At 42.6% G+C, this 12,934-nt stretch overlaps 1 long non-coding RNA gene across 1 annotated transcript in view; it reads right to left on the reverse strand.

The window, feature by feature from the left end:
* Positions 1 to 578: 578 nt before the first annotated feature.
* The window catches only part of LOC138741333 (uncharacterized), a 98,764-nt gene continuing 86,408 nt past the window's right edge, over positions 579 to 12,934 (reverse strand). Inside the window, exons 3-4 of the long non-coding RNA XR_011343458.1 lie at positions 1,783 to 1,856; positions 579 to 826 (exon numbers count right to left, since the gene is read on the reverse strand). This is a non-coding gene — a long non-coding RNA (uncharacterized lncRNA). The remainder of the gene's footprint in view (positions 827 to 1,782; positions 1,857 to 12,934) is intronic.

The raw sequence follows: 12,934 nt of genomic DNA on the forward strand, positions 1-12,934 counted from the left end.
CAGCATCGGGAGCTTTGGTGTGCGCCCATAGGCCGAGTGCCGAGAAGAGTCTTATGTAAGCCTAAATGGCTGTTTGAATAGGTGAGATATTTACATTTATTGTTCCAATAATTCTAACATTGGTTTAAGCAATTTATTAACACTTCATCAAGAAAGGTCAGTCAGCCCCTTTTTAGACAATCATAATTCACGAGAAGAGGAACTAAACAGATTTGAGACTAAGATGGTCCAAGGTAACTCATTAAAAGGATAGTTCAGGACAGGTACTGGATAGTTTCTAATAGCAGAATAACTAATAATATTCATAGATGAGAAATAAAAATATATAAATTCCTAAAAGAAATCAGCTCAGCAATTACTCTATGCTATTTTTGTCATTAAAGCAATGATTTTGTTCATCCTAGTTGTCAAAATTTCATAAAACCTGAGAATTTAAAAAGGCAGACTAACAGAAAAGCATTCTTGAATTTCCGTGTGTAAGGCCACACTGAAATTATATCATTCCATTTTGCTCAGTGTTCTCTATCAATGTATTGCAAGTTCTCGTTGTTGTGTAATATGGAGACACTATCCTTCCAGTCAGTTCTTAGAGACATGTAATCAACTTGATTATTGCTATAGTTGATTCTGTCTCGCAGTGGTGCAATTAATAGAGCGACTACCTCACGACTCCAGCGACCTGGCTTCTGCCTTGAACTCTGGCCCTGTCTGTGTGCTGTGACCACGTGAGCTTCCTCTGGAGATGCTTCATTTCCCTCTCGAATCCCAAAGATGTGACCAAGTAGATTATTGGCAATTGCTGTAATGTGTAAGTGGGTTGTGGAATCTGGGGGAAAATGATAGAAATATGGGAAAATAAATAAAGAGAATAGCATGGATTTGTAAAAATGGTTATGGGAATGTCTTCATGGGCCAAAGGACATTTCCATACTGCATCATTCTTGTGGGAAAAACACACACTGGAAGGTATATCGACTTAAAGGTGTGTAAAGTAAAACATTTTAATGTTGTGTTGCCCTTGGCAGATGTATGGATTCTACTGAGTGCACTTTAGTTCAAAATGATTTGTGTGCCAAAATATTTTCATTTGTATTTGAGAAAGATAATCAAAGTTTGATGTATTACTTATCCTTGCAATTTAAAATAAATTTAGCAGTTTCAAGTTTTGTGCTTTTCATTTTTTCTACAAAACATCTGTTCTTGAAAGTCGAAGTTGGCAATTTTTTGGTGGGGGGGTGGTGGTGCAAGTAGGTGACCTGGCCTCGGGCACAAAAGAGTCTGGCACTGGCCCTGCTCCTATGGACACTGCAAGACTGGCTGAGTTCCTCCAGCATTTCTGTGTATTTTTACTACAATCACAGAGCCAGCAAACTTTTGAGTTTCACATATGATATCAATCACAGAAGCTATTTTTTTAGAAGTTAATCCTCATTGGTATTTACCACAGTGTGAGTTGGTTTCTTTCCATAATTGTTTTTTTGTTGCTCATTTTGTAAATCTCTGTTGGGTCAGTTTCTGTTCAGAGAAAAACTGCCTCAGCCTTTCCAATCTCCCCTTATGGCATCCAGGTATAAACTTCTACTGCTTGGGGTGAAACATGAAAGTCAACAGATGCTGTGATTGTAGAGTAAACACAGAAGTGCTGGAGAAACTCAGCAAGTTGTTTCTTTAAGTCAAAGGAAAAGTTATTGAGGGTGAAGACAAGTTCTACCCTTGTTTTGAAGAAAAAATAGATAACTTGAAGAAGGGCTCAGGCCCGAAATATCGGTAATACATCTTTACCTCCTATGGAAGCTGCGAGACCAGTTGAGTTCCTCCAGTATTTCTGTGTTTTTAAAACTTCTGCTGCTTATTTCCTTTTGGATAAAGAACATTATTGTCAATATGGGATCGCAGAAATAAAGAATTAACTGCAATATAAAGGAAAAGAGGCAAATTGTTCATTATAACCTAAACTTGGACTCCAGCTGATTTGCCAACCAAATCAGTTCAAAGAAATATCGAAATTATGAGATCATTTTGGACTACACTTGGTTTGTATTCCATCAGAAGATTGAAGGTAGATTTAACTAATTTAAAAGGACTTTCCAATGTTTCCATGCACTTTGGAACCAATGAAGTACTTTTTTGTTCAACTAAGCAACAGATCAAGAAGGGCTGAATGGCCTGGATTAGGATCTCACTGTAGATCTTGAATTTTTAATGAGTGGGTAATTATGTATCCAACTGATTAGATTCAGTACAACACCAAAATTAAGTACGTTAATGAAGACCAATAGCTTGCTCAATCTATTTGTAGCCATCAAGGACAGAAATGTTATTTACACAGCAAATAAAGGTCATCCATTTGCGTAGCAATGGTTAAAATCATGAGAGACTTATGTGTCTAATCTGCCCTTAATCCATTACAAGATGAGCACTCAAATATTTAGTCTGTGACTAAAACAAGCGAACCATCACAAACTCATCCCTTGAACTGAACAGGTGAAATTGATTTAAATTCTTTCCAAAGCGGAAGAAGTTTTCAGTATTTGCTCAACCCTACTGATACGTACTATCAATGACTCCAAAGGCTGGGTGAGGAACGATAGGCTTTAACACACATTAGATTTCAGCTGGCCCGACCCCATGGAAGGGGGTAGGGAGGTCAACCTTTATGGCCAGGTCACAGGGGGAGGAGTTACTGGGGGGTCGAGTCATCAGTGGGCAGGCCAGCCACTTATACACATAACAGCACAGAACAGTATATACATATCACCACATTCACCCCCTCTTTAAAAAAACAAAACCCAGTCCTAAAGGTTCAGCTGGTCAGGCACCGTTTCAGATGCATGTGTTCGACATAGGGGGGCAATGACACCATGACGCAACCAAGGAGGGCCAGGCGAGTGGTGCTAAACACACACTTCTCCTTGTTATAAGTCAAATTAAGGGACTTGGCTGTGCAGAGAAATTTTGCCAGGTTTGTGTCGTGGTCCTGCTGGTCATGGCTGCAGATGGTAACATTGTCAAGGCAGGGGAATGTCACTGTCAGTTTATACCTATCTATCACCTGATCCATCTCCCTTTGGAACATTGAGACCCTGTTGGGGACTCCAAGGGGCACCTTGAGAAAGTGATAAAGTCTGCCATCTGCTTCGAAGGCAGTGTATTTGCAGCCCCCCAGGCGAAGGGGGAGTTGGTGGTACGCCGATTTCAAGTCAATCGTGGAGTACACTTTGTACTGGGCTATTTTATTGACCTTATCGGCCAGGGGAGGGGATAAGCATCTAGCTGAGTGAAGCGGTTGACCGTCTGGTTGTAATCAATCACCATACGGGATTTGCTCCTGCCCTTGGCCACCATGACTTGAGCTATGACCCCCTCCACCAGGACATGTTGCTCCTCAGACATTATAAATGCCATGTCCTCGGCACTATAGCACCTGCCTTTTGTTGCAAGGGGCCGATAGTCTGGGGTCACCTTCTCAAATAATGACGGAGGGGATATGCGGAGGGTGGAGAGGCCACAAGTGGGGGCCAGCTGCTGGGGGGAGGGGGCTGTGATTCGGGGGTTGTGTACTGTTATGGGTGGTTGTGGTCCTCCGAATGCCATCATCAAGCTCCTAAACTGGCTCTGGAAGTCAAGGCCCAGGAGTATCAGCGCACAGAGCTGTGGCATTACAAGCAAATAAAAGTTATCATAACATTCTCCCCCCACCATTAATGATGCTACACAGTACCCTCAGATCTCAGCGGATTGGTCCTTTGTGGCCATAGAGATGGTGCCATCATGGGTCTGACAGAGAGAGAGAGAGAGAGAGTTTCTTGGCAGTGCCCAGGTGAATAAAGCTCTCTGTGTTCCCACTTTCAAACAGGCAGCTCAACTTTTTACCATTTACCTTGATCTCCATCATCGAGTGGGTGATCAGATGAGGGCTGCCCTGGTTCAGTCATGGAGGTCAGGATTCGGCTGTCAACATCACTGTCAGAGGGGTGGCCTGACCGGTAAGATGGTGGCCTCCATGTTGACCATGCTGTCATATCAGTGGAAGAAGGAGGAAGAGACGTCATCCGGGCAGCCGAAGGCGAGGTGACATCATCCAGGAGGGCAGAGGAGGCGCTAGGTAAGATGGCAACTCCCGAGTCCTGAACATGATCAAGCCATTTGGGGCCAGGCGTAATGTCAGCGCTGCATTGCTCACTTGGGAGGGTTTGGACTTACAGACATTCTGGTAATGTCCCTTCTTCCCGCATCCTGAACAAATTGGCTCCTTAGCTGGGCAGAGTCATTGGGGGTGCTTCTGCTAGCCGCAGAAGTGGCACCTCCGGTGTCCGATCATGGTGGCAGCAGCAGTAGGGTTGTGGCTCGCTATCATGGAGGCAGTCTGTGATGTCCCAACATGGCGGTGCCTGCATTCCGCACATGGTGGCCCCGTTCTTACTGGCAATCTCGTTGGCGTTGCATTGGGTCGAGTCAAGGGTCCTGGCATGCTAGAAGGCTCTCTTCAGAGGCAGCTTGTCCTCCTTGAGAAGTGGCTGACGAATGTCGTCAGTCCTCACTCCAGCCACGAAGGCATCTCGGACCAGCTCCTCCTCACACTGAGCTACGGGGATGGGGACTGTAGTATTGTACCAGGAGTCTCTCCCCAGGTCATACAGTGCTTGGAGGAACTCATCCATGTACTCACTGGGTTGCTGTGTCCTCTAGGCCAGCCAGTACAGTAAGTACACTTCATTCACCCGGGGTCGGTAGAGATTGCGGAGTTCAGCCACGGCCTCAGATAGGCTCTCTCTAGCTTTCAGGACCTTGATTTTCTCGTCAGAGTCCACCAGGCCCACTGCGACTTCAAGGAAGTTTGTGAATCAGGTGATCCACTACTCAAACCGTTCAGCAGTTCCAGGCATCTGGGGATCGATTTCGACTCAGTCGCGTCTCAGCAGCTTGTCCATCCCATGTAGAAAATTAATGTGCATTAAAGTGAAACGCAATATCAATGACTCTAAAGACTGAGGAACAATAGGCTTTAATACACAATAGATTTCAGCTGGCCCAACTCCATGCGCCCCAATAAATGGAAAGAGGTAGGGAGGTTGGCCTTTATGGCCAGGTCACAGGGGGCAGGGTTACAGGGGGTCGAGTCATCAGTTGGCGGGCCATCCACTTATACACAGAACAGCACAGAACAGTATATACATATCACCACACCTACCTACTGGAGAAGAAATACTAAGTTGACCACATTTTGTCAAATTTATCTTTCATGCTCTGACCATTGGTGTGCGTGGAAATGAAAGGCTTGAGCCTTGCATCAATCTTCTAGTAAAGCAATTTCCATAAATGTCTTTTTCTATGCGGAATCAATTAGGTTTCTCTCCAATGTCAAATCACAAAACTGAAAAGGACTTAGATTTAGAATAAGAATTTTAAGAACAAATAATAGGACTAACCTGTACCTTGTTCTGTTGCCTGAATTATTCCAGCACTTGACAACGTATTTGAAATGTCAATATCACATTTTAAGCTATTTCTTTCAGGACTTGGCTACATTTTATGCCCATCCTTGCCGAGGTGGTGGTGGGCTACCTTATCGAACCCCTGAGGACTTTCTGTTGAAAATCTGCACTACAGCTAGAGAGGATTCTCAGATTTTCGACTCAGTTACAATGAAGGTGTAGCACTATATTTCCAAGTCAGAGTTGTCTGGGCCCCAAAGGGGAATCTATAGGTGCTGCTCTTCTCCTGCATCTGCTGCCCTTACTCATTCTGGTGGCAGAAATCATTAGATGGAGGTCCAAGACCTTTGACTGCAATTCATTTTGGAGATGGGATACACTGTAGCCACTTGGTGAATGGGGGAGGGAATAAACAGTTGAGGTGATGAATGAGTCATCAATCACCTGGGCTGCCTTGCTGCTTCACCCATCCAGACAATTGGAGTTCATGGTCTTGACTTGTGCATTCCAAGTGATGGTAAGGACTTGAGATGTTCAGAGGTGAGTCATTTACCACAGGATATCTAGCCTTTAATCAGCTCTTGTCGGTTCTGTCTGCTGCAATAGTGTGGCTCGCCCAGTGGCCACCCATTTCAATTCCCCCTCCCATTCCTTTGCTGACAGACTGAAATTACCCTCAAATTGAAAAAAAACCACATCTCATCTTCCTTCTGTGTATTCTCCAACCAGATAGCATCAATGTTGACTTCTCTGGCTTCCGTTAACCCTTCCCCATCCCACTTCTCCATCTCCCTGTCTCCTTCCCTCTAGTTGTGTGTCTCTCTCTATCTTCCCTTTACCCCCTGTCTGCTTTCACCAAGTCAAAAACATTTCTTCTTATCATATCGAATTAACATCATTTATCTGTTAGTCTGCATTCCTCCTCTTCCCATTCTTCCACCATTCTCTCCCCACCCTTTCATTCAGATACATGCCTGCTTTTTGTTTATACCTTGCCAAAGGGCACAAGCCCAAAATGTCAGCAATATATCTTTACCTCCTATGGATGCTATGAGACCAGCTGAGTTCCTCCAGCATTTCTGTGTGTTTTTACTACAATCACAGCATCTGCAGCCTTCCATGTTGCACTCCACCCCTGCTCTTGTAGCCCAGTATTTACACAGATGGATACTGATTTTTTTTTATTTACAACACAGTAGAACCCAATTCCAGCCATTGACACCCATGCTGCCCAATTACACCCAATTGATCTACAACCCCGTATATTTTGGAGGGTGGGAGGAAACCATAGAACCCAGGGAAAACATACAGGAAGAATATATTAAATTCCTCACAAACAGCAGTGGATTTAAACTGGGGTTGTTGGTGCTGTAATAGTATCACACTATCTGCTACCCCTGATCATGGGGATGTCAATGTTGGCGAATTTCAGGAGTAGGCATTTGGACTTTCACCGGAGATAATCTAGTTCTGTGGCATGAATGTCACCTGCCACTTATCAGCCCATGTCTGAATCTTGTCTGGGTCTTCTTGCATAGGAACCTTAAATTTTCTGAAAATCATCTCCACTTCCAGGCTGAACCTCCTTCATTCAGCTGTTTTATCAATAACTCTATGATAAACATGATCGGCACAGGGCCCTGTCCTTGTGAGGTCCTGAGGCTTAAATGATTAACCTTCAAAATCAACTACCATCTTCCTTTGTATGAGGAATTTATATTAAGCAGAAAATGGTGTTGGGTAGACTGATGGGACTGAAGGCTGATAAATCCCCAGGGCCTGATGGTCTGCACCCCAGGGTACTTAAGGAGGTGACCAGAAATTGTGGATTCATTGACAATCATTTTCCAATGTTCTACAGATTCAGAATCAGTTCCTGTGGATTGGAGGGTAGCTAATGTAATCCCACTTTTTAAGAAAGGAGGGAGAGATGAAACAGTGAATTATAGACCAGTTAGCCTGACTTCAGTAGTGGGGAAAATGCTGGAGTCAATTATAAAAGATGAAATAGTGACACATTTGGTTAGCAGGAACAGGATCAGTCCAAGTCAGCATGGATTTACGAAGAGGAAATCATGCTTGATTAATCTTCTGGAATTTTTTGAGGATGTAACTATGAAAAAGAACAAGAGAGAGCCTATGGATGTCGTGTACCTGGACTTTCAGAAACCCTTTGATAAGGTCCCACATAGGAAATTGGTGGGCAAAATAGAGCACATGGTATTGGGGGTGGGGTACTGACATGGATAGAAAATTGATTGGCAGACAGGAAACAAAGAGTAGGGATTAATGGATCCTTTTCAGAATGGCAGGCAGTGACTAGTGAGGTACCGCAAGGCTCAGTGCTGGGATCATAGCTATTCGAAATATACATTAATGATTTAGACAAAGGAATTAAAAGTAACATTAGCAAATTCGCAGATGACACAAAGCTGGGTGGCCGTGTGAAATGAGAGGAGGATGTTATGAGAATACAGAGTGACTCAGACAAGTTGGGTGTGTGGGCAGATGCATGGAAGATGCAGTTTAATATGGATAAATGTGAGGATATCCACTTTGGTAGCAAAAACAAGAAGGCAGATTACTATCTGAATGGTGTCAAGTTAGGAAAATGCAAGTACAATGAGATCTAGGCACCCTTGTTTATCAGTCACTGAAAGTAAGCTTGCAGATACAACAGGCAGTGAAGAAAGCTAATGACATGTTGGCCTTCAAAACAAGAGGAGTTGAGTATAGAACCAAAGAGGTACGGAGTCCTGGTGAGACCACACCTGGAGCATTGTGTGCAGTTCTGGTCTCCAAGTTTAAGGGAGTGAGGCATAGGTTCACGAGGTTAATACCCGGGATGGCAGGACTGTCATATGTTGAAAGATTGGAGTGACTGGGCTTGTATACACTGGAATTTAGAAGGATGAGAGGGGATCTGATTGAAACATATAAGATTATTAAGGTAATGGACACGCTAGAGGCAGGAAATGTGTTCCCGATGTTGGGGGAGTCCAGACCCAGAGGCCACAGTTTAAGAATAAGGGGCAGGCCATTTAGAATGGAGTTGAGGAAAAACTTTTTCACCCAGCGAGTTGTAGATCTGTGGAATGCCCTGCCTCAGAAGGCAGTGGAGGCCAATTCTCTAGATACTTTAAAGAAAGAGTTATTAGATAGAGCTCTTAAAGATAGCAGAGTAAAGGGATATGGGGAGAAGGCAGGAACGGGGTACTGATTATGGATGATCAGCAATAATCACAGTGGATCGGAGGGCAGAATGGCCTACTCCTGCACCTATTATTGACTCCAATCTCTGAATTGTTAACTCCAATCTCTGGATGTCCTTTGAATTGTTTTAGCAAGGTTCCTTGGCCAAATATTGTCTCAATATCATGTTCCATCACTCTCACCTCTCAATTTCCAATAAGTCAGAAGTAAACAAAAGTTTGTAAAAAAAATTAAGGAACTGATTGCTTTGTAGAAGAATCTCTTTAATCCAAACCAAAGACGGACTGTGCAAAGGTGTGTTTGATTCATGATTAAGACAACTTAGCAAAAGACTAAAGTCTGCAGGCACTGTGATTAAAGTAAAAACATGCTGCAGAGACCCAGCAGGCTTCCTTCTATAGCAATGAGGGGTACAATGTAGGCAGATGCCTGAATAAAATGAGGCAGGAGGTGATAGGTGATAAGAGAGGGAGGGGACAACAGAAAACAGGTGGAGGGGGGATAGCTCTGTGAATGGAGAAGGAAGGGGGTGGAGAGCTGGAAGAAAGGAAATAGAGGGATGGGGAAGGGAGGGAGAATGGTGAGTGGCCTAGCAGAAAATAGCTGAGCTAATAACTAAAGTTTGTAGATGAATTGAGGAAGTTATCACAAGGCTATAATTAATACAATGCACTCCGCAGATGCTAAGGTGCAGAAACAGTGTTGAGCAGATTCAAAGGCTATTATTATGAGAGACAAATCTGACCTTTGGTAAAGTACTTAAAAATTGCAAATTCAGGTAAAAACTCAAGTGAGACCAGATGTGACAGGTAACAGAAAGGAGTAAAACACACCATTCTGAACAAACAGGATGTCATTTTACCACTCTGCAGGGAGGGGGGATGTTGAGAGGGGGAATATATATAATTTGAATTCTGGTTCAGGTAAAAGTGTTACCAATATGGTTTAAAATATCGCATTTCTGGACCTTGCAAAAATAAACATAAAGCAAACTTGAGCAAGCTAATTGAAGTAAGAAATTAAAATAAAAACATTCTCATCAAGTGAAGACTGTGAAAGTGAGGAACTGTTTTGATTACTTGGTCAAATCCTCTCCCACAATTATTGGTGTACCAACAATTCCAGAATCCCTTGGTGAAACAGAATTGTCATTTTTACTTCCTTAAGGAATCTACTTCACACATAGTGAATGAAAGGACACCTGCTGAGGTATTTGGGGGACATAAACCTTGCATTGCTCCAGCCTGATATCTCCTACACTACTTCCTCCCAATCAACTTCTTCTGTCAAGAGCTTCCATTGAGATGGTTTTTTTTTTGGTCAGGTGGCAATGAATGTCATACTGAAAAGAAGGTAAGAGGTATTCAGACGTTCATAGAGGGAATTCCAGAGATTAAGACCTTAATGGCTGCAGTAACAGTCAGCAACCATGGAGCAATTAAGACCATAAGACATTAGAAGCAGAAATAGGCTATTCAGCCCATTGAGTCAGCCTCACCGTTTAATTATGAGCTGATCCATTTTCCCTTCTGCGCCATAACTTTTGATCCCCTGGCTAATTAAGAACCTATCAATCTCCGTCTTAAATACTCCCAATGACCTGTCCTCCACAATGGCCTTTAACAATAAATCCCACAGAATTACCATCTTCTGGCTGAATAAAAACCTACGCATCTCTGTTCTAACTAGACACCCTTCAATCCTGAAGTTACGCCCTCTTGTCCTAGACTCTCCTACCATAGGAAACAACCTCTCTACATCTACTCTGTCCATGCTTTACAATATTCAAAATATATCAATGAAATCCCCCCCCCCCCCATTCTCCTAAATTCTAACAACTACAGGCCAAGAGCTGTCAAATGCTTCTCATATGATATTCACAAATTAGTGTTCAATCTCAGATTCCTAATTTTCCTGGAATTCCTGAGGTGAATATTCTTTTTTAATATATTTTACACATCCAGGTTGAATGGATAAAGGTTCCAATCTCCACACCACACCTAAAGCACATTTTCAAAAGTTCTGATTTAGATCTATGTAGTTTTTGTGGGGTGAGGTACAGATGGTGTAAGAAATTATATTGCACCAACATGTACCTGGCATTAATAACTGCTGACAAGCTGTCCAGACACAGGTCTGACCAGCAACGCTCTTGGACAGTTGTAATCCTATCTTTCCTTTGCCTTATATAAGGCCAGCTTTGGGCCCTCACTTTGGAATAGGAGATACATCATAGAAATAAACTTGTATGTATTCCCCTTTTCAAATTAGAATATCCATGTAGAGCCATAGACGATCCCAAATTATCCTTTAAGAAAGATGTTAACTGAAGGTGGCAGAAGAAAGTTTTTTTCAACAAATCATACTTATTCCTCAGCTGTTCAAATGATGAGTTGCTCTTGTTCATAACAATCCTCGATACACCTGATCCTCTTCTGGCACTTGGTGTCCAGGGTCTTATTATCCAAAGTCATCTGTTCTGGGACAAGGTCGTTTTAGGAGATAATCCCACCTTTAGCCCGATATATTGTCTGAATTACGTTTTACTATGGGGTTACCTGTTTCCCTTGTTATGAGCCCAAACAACCCCAAAATCCAGCAGCAATAGACATTCACCAAGACAAGTGGTTTTCAAAACAAAAGTTTTTTTAATCAACTTTAAACATGAAAACAGAATCAAACTTTAACTCATCTCTATACTTAACTAACCCAAATTAACCCCCTTCTAATTCTAAACGCATGTGTTTGTAATGTGTATGTAAATTTACGAAAAGTTCTTTGGTTCACAGATCAATCTCACTTCTCCTTCGTCCAAGTTCTCTGGATGCAGGGAGTTCTTTTACTGTGCACAGAATTTAACAAGTATAAAGTTCACCAGGCTTTGGAGCTCGAAAGTAAATGTTTATCGCTCAGGAAGGTTCTTATAGGGTTTGCAGAGAGAGATTTTTGTTCCAGGATTTCCACAACTGAGGTACCACCATCAATCAACTCAACGACTCACTGATGATACTTTCCCCATCAGGGTTTTCCAGATGGTAACTTTTTTCTTCAAGCTACCACAGAGTTCTTTTCTGTTCCACTTATTCCAAGAGAAACATCAGACAGATAGCACTTCCAGCCAGCCACTGCTCTGGAACTTTCTGTTTCCAACCAGCTCTTCCTGGTTTGTTTCAGCCGTGACTGTTCAGTCTCTTTTCAGTGTCACACACGCTAGCTGGGAGAGGCTGTTAACTTCTCTCTCTCTCTCTCTCACTCTCTCCAACTGAGACTGCTAGAAAACCAATGTGACTCTCTCACTTCCAAAAAACCCCACCTTCTTCAGCAAACAACAGGAGTTCTTCTCCTTCACCAAGATGTTGTCTTAAATAAACAAAACCTAGGAGTGACCTTTCTGTGAGCACTTTGCAGAAAGGTACTTGTAGCCAGTTTGTCTCCTCCAAAACAATGGTCTTACATTTCATGGCGTCAGTTCAATTAACACCTGCATCACATTCTCCAGATATCCTGCAATGTTACTGAATATGAATTCTTCAGTCTTTTAGATAAGATCTGTTTTGAAATGAGTGTGTGTATGTAATATACTCTAAATCTTACCAAATTCCCAAATATTTATAATCCAGTACACCCTTGATATCAATTTAGTGTCCCACTCATCTATTAATTCTCTTGCTATATTTTCTCCTACCATACATAGTTCAATTTGTGCCCAAGATGGGGTATCACCTCACTCATAGAGAGAAGTGATAAACCTCAATTGGGCTGCCCAATAGTATTTTTTGATAATTTCAGACCTCCCAGTTTATAACACCAAGTCAATTTTTCCATGGAGACCCTAGCCACCTTACCATTCCACAAGACACATCCATTGAGTGTTTTAAAGAAGGTCTGGGGTAATGGGATGGGCAAGGACTGAAATAAATATTGCAGTCTTTGCATCACTTTCATTTCAACACAATTAACCCTGCCCACCAAAGTTATGGGCAGGATTCTTCATCTACCAAGGTCCTCCTCAATCTTCCAGAGCAAAGGGAGATAATTGTGCATATATAAATTGCATAAATCTTTATCCACTTTATCCCCGAATATTTGATGCCCGCTTGCAGCCATTTAAATTGGCTCCCTTGTTGATATTGTCTGTGGTCCCCCTTTCTCAAGGACATGATTTTGCTCATCCAGATTAACTTTACATTCTGAGGTCTAACCATAATCCTCCAGCGTGGTCCAAAGCCTGGCCAACAACACCCCCCGCCCCCCCAATCCGTGAAATATACCAGCACATCATCAGC

Source organism: Narcine bancroftii, chromosome 8 (genome assembly GCF_036971445.1).
Source record: "Narcine bancroftii isolate sNarBan1 chromosome 8, sNarBan1.hap1, whole genome shotgun sequence".
NCBI lineage: Eukaryota > Metazoa > Chordata > Chondrichthyes > Torpediniformes > Narcinidae > Narcine > Narcine bancroftii.